This window comes from Apium graveolens, unplaced genomic scaffold (genome assembly GCF_009905375.1).
Source record: "Apium graveolens cultivar Ventura unplaced genomic scaffold, ASM990537v1 ctg2958, whole genome shotgun sequence".
NCBI lineage: Eukaryota > Viridiplantae > Streptophyta > Magnoliopsida > Apiales > Apiaceae > Apium > Apium graveolens.
Window position 1 is genome coordinate 41,524 of NW_027417872.1, and position 12,724 is coordinate 54,247.

Consider the following 12,724-nt stretch of genomic DNA (forward strand, 5'->3'; position numbering starts at 1 on the left):
AGGCATGAGGCCACCTATCAGAGGACCCCCACCTGCTGATTCAGGGTTTACTAGTCACTCAGTTCCAGGAGTACCTTTCCAGTTCTCTTCCTATCCTGTCCCATATCATCAGTTTGAGGCTTGCCTTATGGAGCAGCGATTCTTATATGGACCAGAGAGGTTGGGACTGGTGAGAGGCGACTCAGAGAGAGGCTCCAGGCATTTCGTAGAGCAGCTGCAGTGAGGATTGTTGAGGTTACATATGAGCACATCACCCCTGATTTCCTAGTGGAGTGGGCTAAGTGGGTTCGAGAGGAGCTTGAGGAGATTGGAGGTCCAGACTTGCCATGAGTTAGAGATCTAGAGATGCTGAGCAGTATTGTGATGGTTATGTATTATGTATAGGAGTGTGTAGTGTGTATCGGTAGACTTTTGAGTTGTATTTATATACTAGCTATGCTGACTAGTTAGTAGGTTCTTGTACCCTTTTGCTTTTACTTCCGAAGCGTCTTTACGCTTGTACTACTCAAAACTTTTGATTTATATATATCAGTACCTTTTCCTTTCCAGTATTGTCATTCATTTTACTACACCTATTTTATTTTACCTTATTTATTGCACCAGTTATACCCCTGTGATACCATATACCCTATTTTTCATAACTGTTTATATTCTATAAAGAAGCATGCAATTTACTTAGTTATAACTATTTTCAAAAAGAGATATTTCTGTTTTACAAAACTTTTCTTTTATGCAAAGAATTTGATTTAAAAACCTAAATAAGTTGTTTGATTCTTTACAAAAAATGCCTCCCAGAAGAAATACCCGCACCAACACCCAGAATGAAGAAACTAACAACAACAATAATAACAACCAAGATGATACAAACCACAATGCAAAACCAGGACCTATAGACCCAGCAATAGCCCAGATTCTTCAAATCTTGGCCCAAAAAACAGTTCACCTGACACAACAACAACAAAGACATACCAATCCCCAGTTAACTTTCAAAACTTTTCAGGCAGTAAACCCACCAGAATTCAAGGGTTCCTTAGAACCGATTGAAGAAAATGTTTGGTTAAAGGAGATAGAGAAGGCATTTGCCTTAGTAAAAGTAAAAGACGAACAGAAGGTTGAGTTTGCAAGTTACTATTTGAAGAATGAGGCCACCTATTGGTGGGAGATGGTGAAGACTTTGGAAGGAACAGATGTTATTACTTGGGAGAAGTTTAAGGAGTTGTTTTTAAAAAAAGTATTTTCCTCAGTTTGTCCAAGACCAGATGGAGCTGAAGTTTTTAGAACCAAAGCAAGGAAACATGTCGGTGACAGATTATGAGAGCAAGTTTGAGGAATTGTCAAGGTATGTGCTGTCGTATGTGGATACTGACAGGAAGAAGGCTAAACGATTCCAGCAAGGTTTGAAACCATAGATCAGAGGAAAGGTAGCCATTTTTGAATTTGATACCTATGCAGGAGTTGTATAGAAGGCTATGATTGCAGGGACGGAGAGTGAGATGTCACAGAAAGAGAAAGAAAGTAAGAAAAGGAAATTTGAAGGGAATAAAGGCCAGTCACAACCAGGGAAGTTGAAGGGCAAGTTTCATCCAGGGAGGAATTTTAATTTTAAGAGACAAAGTGCAGGCGACGGAAGCCAGGGCAACCGTCCAGTTAATGCGAATCAACCAAATCAATTGAGATTAATTTTTCCAGATTATCAAGTATGTGGGAAGAAGTATGGGGGAGTTTATAATAAGTTGAATGTAGTTTGTTTCAAGTGCAATCAGAAAGGGAACTATTCAAGGGAGTGCCGAAATCAGCCGGCAAGAGAGCCAGCAAATAGGGATCAGCCTATCCGGAATCCAGCAGTGAAGGTTCCAGCCATTGGATTTACGTGCTTTAAATATGGAAAACCAGGACATATAGCCAGGGATTGCAAGACACCAGCCCAAGTCAGTAATGCATTAAGGATTATGGGGTCTACTCCAGCAGTGAATGAGACTCCAAGGGCTAGAGTTTTTGACATGTCTGTGAAGGATCCTATCCAGGATACAGATGTCGTGGCAGGTATGCTTAATGTGAATTCTTTATGTGCCAAAGTATTAATAGATTCGGGAGCAACTCGATCGTTTGTTTCACAAGATTTTGTTAGTAAGTGAAATTATCAAGTTGAGTATTTAAATGAAATAATGACTGTGGAATTGGTAAATCAAGAACGAGTATCTGTTAATCAAGTTTGTGGGAATTGTGAGATTGAGATTTCTGGTAATAAGTTTTGTGTAGATTTGATACCATTTAAGTTAGGAGAATTTGACGTTATCTTAGGAATGGATTGGTTATCTAAGCACGATGCCCAGATAGATTGTCGAAATAAGAAGGTAATGGTGAAAACGCCTGACGAAAGAATAGTAACGTTCAAGGGCCAGAAATAAGTAAAGAAGTTCTTAACAATGATTCAAGCCAAGAACTTACTATGACAAGGATGTGAGCATTTCGTGGCATATGTGATTGATAGGAGTCAGGAGACAGCGAAACTTAAAGATATTCCAGTAGTGAATGAATTTCCAGACGTGTTTCCCGACGAGTTACCAGGACTTCCTCCAGATAGAGAAATTGAGTTTGCAATCGACTTAGCACCTGGAACAGAACCGGTATCCAAGGCCCCGTATAGAATGGAGCCCATTGAGATGAAAGAGCTAGCGAAGCAATTGCAAGAGCTGTTAGAGAAATGAGTAATCAGACCCAGTATATCCCCGTGGGGTGCACCGGTATTATTTGTCAAGAAGAAAGATGGAATCGTGAGATTGTGCATCGACTATAGGGAGCTCAACAAGCTTACAAACAAGAACAAGTATCCGTTACCCAGAATTGCCAATCTATTTGACCAATTGAAGAGAGCCAAGTACTTCTCCAAGATTGATTTCAGATCGGGATATCATCAACTGAATGTTAAGCCAGAAGATATACCGAAGACATATTTTAGAACAAGGTATGGACATTACGAATTTTTAGTGATGTCTTTTGGATTGACCAATGCCCCATCAGCGTTTATGGACCTGATGAATAAAATTTTCAAGGAATACTTGGACAAGTTTGTTATTGTATTTATAGATGATATTTTGATTTATTCAAAGGCGAAAGGGGATCATGCGGAACATTTGAGAACAACTTTGGAGATTTTATGGAAAAAGATGTTATATGCTAAATTCTCGAAGTGTGGGTTTTGGCTACAGGAAGTTCAGTTCTTAGGACACATAGTCAATAACGAAGGGATCAAAGTGGACCCAGCAAAAATTGAGGCAATTACAAGTTGGGAAAGATCGAGAACACCCACCGTGGTAAGAAGTTTCTTGGGATTAGCGGGATATTATCGTCGATTCGTTCAAAAACTTTCAAGGATTGCAATACCATTGACAAAGCTTACACGGAAGAATGAAAAGTTTATATGGAATGACAAGTGCGAAAAAAGTTTTCAGAAATTGAAGCAATGATTAATCACAGCAACTGTTTTGTCACTTACAAACGATCAAGGGAATTTTGTAATTTATAGAGATGATTCTCATAAAGGACTAAGATGCGTTCGAATGCAGCACGAGAAGGTGATTGTATATGCGTCAAGGTAATTGAAACCACATGAATAGAAATACCCTACTCATGATTTGGAGCTAGCAGCCATAGTTTTTGCTTTGAAAATTTGGAGACATTATCTGTATAGAGAAAACTGCGAGATTTTCATGGATCATAAAAGCTTAAAGTACATATTCACACAGAAGAAGCTTAATATGAGGCAAAGGAGATGGTTAGAATTGATCAAGGATTACGACTACTCAATTAATTATCATCCCGGTAAAGCGAACGTTGTAGCGGACGCGTTGAGTCGGAAGGAAAAGTTAAATGTGTTATCAGTACCTGAAGAAATATATAAGGAATTTCAGAAACTTGAATTGGAAATTAAAGTTCGCAGGCCTAATGAAGCAAAAGTGTACAGTATGACTTTTCCGCCGGAGTTGCTAGAGAAAATAAAGAAGTGTAAGGAAGATGTAATGGATCAAGATGTAAATCGTTTGGTAGGTGAGGAATTGTGCACGCAAAAGGATGATCAAGGTATTTTTAGGTTTTCTTCAAGAATTTGGATTCCACCGGTGACGGAGCTGAAGAATGATATTTTACAGGAAGCACATAATTCAAGGTATTCAATCCATCCAGGAAGTACCAAAATGTACAGAGATTTAAAGAAAAACTATTGGTGGCCAGATATGAAGAGAGAAATTACGGAATGTGTTAGCAGATGTTATACATGTCAGAGAGTTAAAGCCGAACATCAAAGACCAAGTGGATTGCTACAGACATTGGAGATTCCAGAGTGGAAGTGGGAACATATTTCCATGGATTTCATAGTTGGATTACCAAAGACAAGGGCTAATCATGATGCCATTTGGGTTATAGTTGATAGACATACCAAGTCAGCTCATTTCTGCATATAAATAAAGATTTTCACTCGACAAGTTGGTCCATATGTACCTGAAGGAAATTGTAGTTCATCACGGAGTCCCGGTGTCTATCGTATCGGATCGAGATCTGAGATTTAATTCAAGATGTTGGAAAAGTTTTCAAGAATTTTTGGGAACAAGATTGAATATGAGTACAGCTTACCACCCACAGACGGACGGCCAAAATGAAAGAACGATTTAGACGATTGAGGACAAGTTACGTGTTTGTGCTATTGATTTCAAAGGAAGTTGGGAAGAGCATTTACATCTGGTAGAATTTGCTTATAACAACAGTTATCATGCCAGTATTGGGATGCCACCCTATGAAGCCCTTTATGGACGCAAATGCAGATCTTCAGTATATTGGGACGAAGTAGGAGAACGCAAAATACTTGGACCTGAACTAGTACAGCAGACAAAAGAAGTCGTTGAAATTATCCAAAATAGATTGATAGCCGCATAGGACCGTCAAAGGAAATATGCAGACCAGTCAAGGAAAGACATGGAAGTCGAAGAAGGAAGCTTGGTATTACTGAAAGTATCACCGTGGAAGGGACTAACGAGGTTTGGAAAGAAAGGAAAGTTGAGCCCAAGATATGTCGGACCTTTTGAGATTTCAAAGTGCGTTGGAAAAGTAGCTTACAAATTGGCGTTACCTCCGTACATGGAGCACATTCACAATGTTTTTCACGTATCGATGCTTAAGAAATATAATCCAGACTCCAGACATGTAATAGAATATGAGCCAATAGAGCTTTAGGCAGATTTATCCTATGTAGGGAGTCCGATAGAGATTCTAGAGAAAAGAGTGAATGTATTGAAGAATAAAGTGGTAAAGCTAGTAAGAGTGTTATGGAGAAACCCAAAGGTTGAAGAGTCAACCTGGGAGTTAGAAAGTGATATGAGAGAAAAGTACCCTCGTTGTTTTCTTAGGAGATTTTGAGGACAGAATCCTTTTAAGGGAGGAAGGATGTAATATCCGGGATATATCGTGTAATTATTTTTTCTAATAAATAATTAATATATGTGTTCAATATCTATTCTGTGAATTATTTGTTAAGTGTTAAATGTGTTTGGATGTTTAAAAATATTATTATTTGAGTATTTTAATTTTTATATGTCCAAAATAAAATATAGATAATTGTCATATCTTCCTAATTATTTTTATGTTGATTTATGAATTTGTAAGGATCATATGAAATTTATAAAATCTTTTTTCGGGTATTTAAAATCTATTTTATAAAAACGGGAACCAACAGACGTCATCCGTTATTACGTTTTTGGGACCCGAAACTCTTCCCAGAACTCCTTAATAACCTAATTGTAATATTCCGAGCATATTCCATATTTCGACTTTTTCAATCTGGCGTACAATTTGTCCTGCGTGGGTCCCGGCGCAATATTTTCGATACAATATTCATTTCGGTAAACCAATAAAACTCGTATTTTCGATAAACGGGAGCTTTTTATTAAACTATCCCAATTATCACCTCGTAGTACGTGTAACCAGGCGTTGAGACCAAGACCGCATTATAAATTGTACTGATTTGGATAATTGTCCCGAAAACCGATACCGTTTGGATCAGTTTTTATAAATAAACGTACCGTTTAATATCCGGAATGATCCAACAGGATATTAATTTTCCGTAATTATAAATAGCCTTTTTCCGTATTTTATTTCGTATCAAAATCATTTGCAGTCAGCTAATATATAATTTTTCAGGGAAAAACCATAAATTCATAAACCTTTCTGAGAATCAAACCAACAATCAGAGGTGTTACCGGAGTCCGTTTGAAAAGCTCGAGTACTCAAAACGAAGGTCCAAATCACTGCAGAAATCAAGGTTTACTTTCTGAAAAATTATTTATTTTCGAATTAATTTTATTAAAAATATGAATTTTTGTTCGGATGATTTTTTGTTTGATTTGATGCTTGCATGTTGTAGAGCTTGTTTTCCTGATGATTTTCATATGTCATACGTCTGATTTGGAGTTCAATAACATGCTCAAAAGTGGGTTTAATTCTCGAACTTTAAAATTAGGGTTTATAACCCGTATGAATGTTTTCAATTGAAATTTGGGGCTTTTTGATTTTGGGGTTATTAGCTGTTGATTTATAGTGGATTATGTTCCTTATGAAATTTGCAATCGATTGGTATATAGCTCGTTAACAAAGGATTAGTGAATCGAAGGGAGTTGTGTTTTGAAGATTTTCGATGTTCGCCGGAAACCGGCAATGTTCTTGGCCAATTTCCGACCAGGACAGGGATGATTGATGTGTTTTGATTGCATAAATAAGTTCCTGGTAATGTGTAGATTAATTCTGGACAGTTTGGTGGCCTGAGGTCGCCGGAATCGTGTTCTCCGGCCACACTCCGGCGAGTCGACGGCGGGGGTTTACGAAATTGAAAACAGGCCCCTGGACTTTTGGGGAAAAAACAGTTTAGTCCCCCAGGTTTCCAGAATTTGCATATTTTGGATTCCTATTTATAAATTATTTAAAAATCCTATTTCCTATTTATTTTAATTATAAAAATTCGATTTTAATTTATGAAAATTTCCAAAAATTATTATTTTAATTCCAAAAATTATATTTAATTCAAAAATAAATCTGAATTAATTAGTTAATTAATTTCAGTTAATTTTTAATCAATTAATTAGTCCATTAATTTGAAAATTAATTGATTAATTGATTTAATTAATTATTAATTGAATTTAATTAATTATTTAATTAGATTTAATTATTTAAAAATGATTTAAAATTTCGAAAAATAGTTTCGAGTTTTAAAATATTATTTTAAATCGTTTTCAAGGCTCGATAATTATTATGAAATTGGTTTGAAGCCAGAATTGGCCAACCGAACCCTGTTTACTACTTCGAAATTGATTCAACGATCTATTTTAATTCCGAAAAATGTTTTAAATTACAAAAAAATTTCAAATTCATCTTGAATAATACGATTAGAAAAATTTAGGAAAGAAACATGAGATTTGTTCCTACTAGTTGTTAAAATAATGAGATGGGAGAATGATAAGAATTGGAAGAAGAGAGGAAGTAATACACCTCTGCAAGAAAAGTAGCAACACTGAGATAAAAATTGATTGTCTCTTCCATAAGTTTATTCAATTTATATAAAATTTTCATGTGTATCTTAATATGCTCTAGGAACTAAAAAATGGTTGAATATATTATTTATGAAACCAGAAGCATATTTAACCAAAGCAGCAAGTAGGTATACAAAACTACCATCAACATTTGGAAACCTCTTTTGAGCTCTTTGAAAAAGCCTCGATAAAGCTTTATGTCACCTTTCCTTTTCTATTTTTGACTTCAGTTCATCAATCCATGGTTTAATATCCGAAGATACACTGTCACGAAGACATTTAATAACAGTCAGTTAACACTTCATCAGATAAATTGCAGAAAATATGTCCAAACATCAGCCACCTGTTTCAAATGCAACAACAGATAAATCACACTTGCAATATTGATTTCTTACAAAATAATAATAACATCTTATAGAAAGCAAAGATGATTACGAGTTCTGTAAATAACATTGTTGTAATCTAATTCATGTGTCATGATTATGACTTCAATGAGATGAAGATGAACACATAATCACAGATAAACATAACATGTAGTGATGCACCCAACAACACCATTGAGAATGAAGCTATAATAAACAAGATAAAAAAAATCTGGTAATTGAAATTGTGGCTACAGCTAAATAGTATCACTATTAGTTGTATTTATCAATATAAAACAGTATGTATTATAGTAGGGATGCAATCGCTACAAAATATTGCATATCTAACAATGTTGATAGGTGGCTGTAATAAACAAATAACAAGCTATAAACACATGTGGTACATCTTTAACAGTTTTACACACAATAGCAACACAGAGACACGCGCGTCATACACTCACACCTATACACTTAAAAAAATACATAGTACTAGTAAATATAACAACATCCAAGTTTATCATATAGACAAAACTAGGTTCAGTACCACAGAGTTAACTAGTTAAGCTAATCCTTAAAGACACGCATGTGTGGACAATTTCAATAAATCCTAAAATAAGCAGAAATTGATCCCTGAAAACAGGTGACCGAGTTTCATAAACATTAATTAGAGTCATACCTATGCAATCACATAAACAAATTTCTATAGATTAAATTATAAATCACTACAAGAAAAATGTCATCAGACAACACCCATCAGACAACGCTTGACCAAAAAAGTGTTGCCCAGAAATTTACATAACAATTTTTTAAAAACCATAAAATAGGTGTTGTGTGAATCCCTTTACTACAATAGGTTTAAAACTGTTGTCTAGCATATCGTATCAGACAACCATTTTATAAGATAAGGTGTTGTTTAAATAAAAAGATTTCATCATTCCTACAATGCTTTAAAAACTATTGTCTAGGTAATCGACACAGACAAGCCTTTCTAAAGATATGTTGTGCAAATGAGGTAGTTTGTACAACAGTTTAATTTTGCATTGTCTGAAAGTAATGGAGACAACGTTATGAAACACCGTTGTTGGAATGAGACAAGTGTTTTCTCAATGGATTAGTTAAGCTGGAATCAAACAACGTACTTCCATTGTGTTGTCTAAATATCACTTGACATACAAGTGTTATTATTCTGTTGTATGTCACGACATCACACAAGCGTTTTGCTCATAAAACCATTGTCACTTGTATTGGTGAGCTGGTATAATGAGAGACGTTCATTAAGAGGAGATGAGGTGGCACCATGTGATTGGTAAAAAAACATTCACTTGGATTGCTGAGTTGGTGTAATAAGAGCAGTTGATTGAAAGTATATTTAATATCAGCCATTAGATTAAAAAACGCTGTTACGCTTACACAACAGCTTTTGTTCAAATAAATATTGTCAATGTTCATCTAAGACAAACTTTTTTTATAGAAAACCGTTGTCTGTAAGTCTGATTCTTGAAATTTCTGAAGCATTGCTTGTGATGAGGTGGCACCATGTGATTGGTGAAAAAACATTCACTTGGATTGTTGAGTTGGTGTAATTAGAGCCGTTGATTAAAAGTAGATTTAATATCAGCCGTACGATTTAAAAAAGTTGATCATCTAAAACAACGGTTTTTTTTCAAAAAAACTGTTGTCACTATTTATTTCAGACAAGACTTTTTCATAGAAAACCGTTGGATGTTGCCTCGTACTAGATTTTTTTCCATACCCGATTAAAGAGATAAATTTTTAAAATGATTTTTTAGATGATCCAACCGTACGGATGTTTAGAAATACTTATTTTAGTCACATGAAAAAAGTATTAAAAAATTTCAAATTCATCTCGAATGTCAAGATTAGAAAAATCTGGTAAAAGCACTACTTCCCAACACGGGATTCGTTCCCGATGAACAAGATAAATTTTTTAAATGATTTTTTTGACGATCCAACCGTACGGATGTGAAGATATACTTATTTTAGTCACATGAAAAAAGTATTAAAAAATTTCAAATTTATCTCGAATGTCAGGTTTAGAAAAATCTGGTAAAAGCATTACTTCCCAACATGAAATTCGTTCCCGATGAACAAGATAATTTTTTTAAATGATTTTTTCAACGATCCAACCGTATGGATGTTAAGATATACTTATTATAGTCACATGAAAAAAGTATTAAAAAATTTCAAATTCATCTCGAATGTCAAGATTAGAAAAATCTGGTAAAAGCACTTCTTCCCAACATGGGATTCGTTCCCGATGAACAAGATAAATTTTTTAAAAGATTTTTTCACACTTGTTTGTGATGAGGTGGCACCATGTGATTGGTGAAAAAACATTCACTTGGATTGCTGAGTTGGTGTAATAAGAGCAGTTGATTGAATGTATATTTATTATCAGCCATTAGATTAAAAAATGCTGCTACGCTTACACAACAGCTTTTGTTCAAATAAATGTTGTCAATGTTCATCTAAGACAACCTTTTTTCATAAAAAACCGTTGTCTGTAAGTCTGATTCTTGAAATTTCTGAAGTGTTGCTTGTGATGAGGTGGCACCATGTTATTGGGGAAAAAACATTCACTTGGATTGTTGAGTTGGTGTAATTAGAGCCGTTAATTAAAAGTAGATTTAATATCAGCCATAACATTTAAAAAAGTTGATCATCTAAGACAACGGTTTTTTTCAAAAAAACTGTTATCACAATTTATTTCAGACAAGAATTTTTCATAAAAAACCGTTGGGTGTTGCCTCGTACTAGATTTTTTTCATACCTAATGAAAAAGATAAATTTTTTTAATGATTTTTTAGAGGATCCAACCGTACGGATGTTAAGAAATACTCATTTTAGTTTCATGAAAAAAGTATTAAAAAATTTGAAATTCATCTCGAATGTCAGGATTAGAAAAATCTGATAAAAGTACCCCTCCCGACAACGAGACTCGTTCCCGATTTACAGGATTAATATTTTAAAATGATTTTTTGACGATCCAACCGTACGGATGTTAAGATATATCGATTTTAGTCATAAGAACAAATTATTAAAAAATTTGAAATTCATTTTGCATGCCAGGATTAGAAAAATTTGGTAAAAGTACCCCTCCCGACAACGAGACTCGTTCCCGATTTACAGGATTAATTTTTTAAAATGATTTTTCGACGATCCAACCGTACGGATGTTAAGATATATCGATTTTAGTCATAAGAACAAATTATTAAAAAATTTGAAATTCATTTTGCATGCCAGGATTAGAAAAATTTGGTAAAAGTACCCCTCCCGACAACGAGACTCGTTCCCGATTTACAGGATTAATTTTTTAAAATGATTTTTCGACGATCCAACCGTACGGATGTTAAGATATACTCATTTTATTCACATGAAAAAAGTATTAAAAAATTTGATATTAATTTTGCATGCCAGGATTATAAAAATCTGGTAAAAGTACCCCTCCCGACAACGAGACTCGTTCCCGATTTACAGGATTAATTTTTTAAAATAATTTTTTGACGATCCAACCATACGGATGTTAGGATATATCGATTTTAGTCATAAGAAAAAATTATTAAAAAATTTGAAATTCATTTTGCATGCCAGGATTAGAAAAATCTGGTAAAAGTACCCCTCCCGACAACGAGACTCGTTCTCGATTTACAGGATTAATTTTTTAAAATGATTTCTCGACGATCCAACCGTACGAATGTTAAGAAATACTCATTTTAGTCACATGAAAAAAGTATTAAAAAATTTGAAATTCATCTCGAATGTCAGGATTAGAAAAATCTGGTAAAAGTACCCCTCCCGACAACGAGGTTCGTTCCCGATTTACAGGATTAATTTTTTAAAATGATTTTTCGATGATCCAACCGTACGGATGTTAAGATATATAGATTTTAATCATAAGAACAAATTATTAAAAAAATTGAAATTCATTTTGCATGCCATGATTAGAAACATCTGGTAAAAGTACCCCTCCCGACAACGAGACTCGTTCCCGATTTACAGGATTAATTTTTTAAAATGATTTTTCTCAGACGTTGTCGTATAAACTATGTACAACAGGCTTTTTAAAAATACCGTTGTGTGATTCAACAACGGTTTTTTTCTTGGAAACCGTTATTGACATTGTTTTTAAATAACCTTTTTTGGTTATAAACCGTTGTATGAATTTGGCACTATTTATTTGGTTGATATTACATCCCACAATTGTTTTATATTAAAAACTGTTGTATGACTTTTGTTAACACAACATATTTTAAATTTCAGACAATTATTTTTAATGCCATATATTTTATTGACTTTGTTAATATATATTCCTTAAATTGTTGATGTTAATATATATTGATTTTATTCACTTAAAAAATATTTTAAAATTTTCAAATATATCTTGCTTGAAATTATAGCAAAAATGTAGTGAAAGTGGTAGTTCCTAAAATGGATTTCGTTCCTGCTTAACAAAATAATTTTTTGAAATGATTTTTTTCTAATATCCAATCATATGGATATTAATATATATTTGTTTAAGTGAATTATAAATTAATGAAAATGTTAGATTGAATTTTATTACATTAATATGTAATCTAAAATTTTATGTAATAATTTATAAATTCAAAAAAATATCTTGCATAACTTTACAAGAAGATTCTAGTTGAAGTACTACTTTCTCAAACTAGACACGTTCCTCATTAACAAAATGATTATTTAAATAAATTTTTCGACGATCCAACCATACGGATGTTAAGATATATTAATTTTGATTATCTTCTTATAAAATAA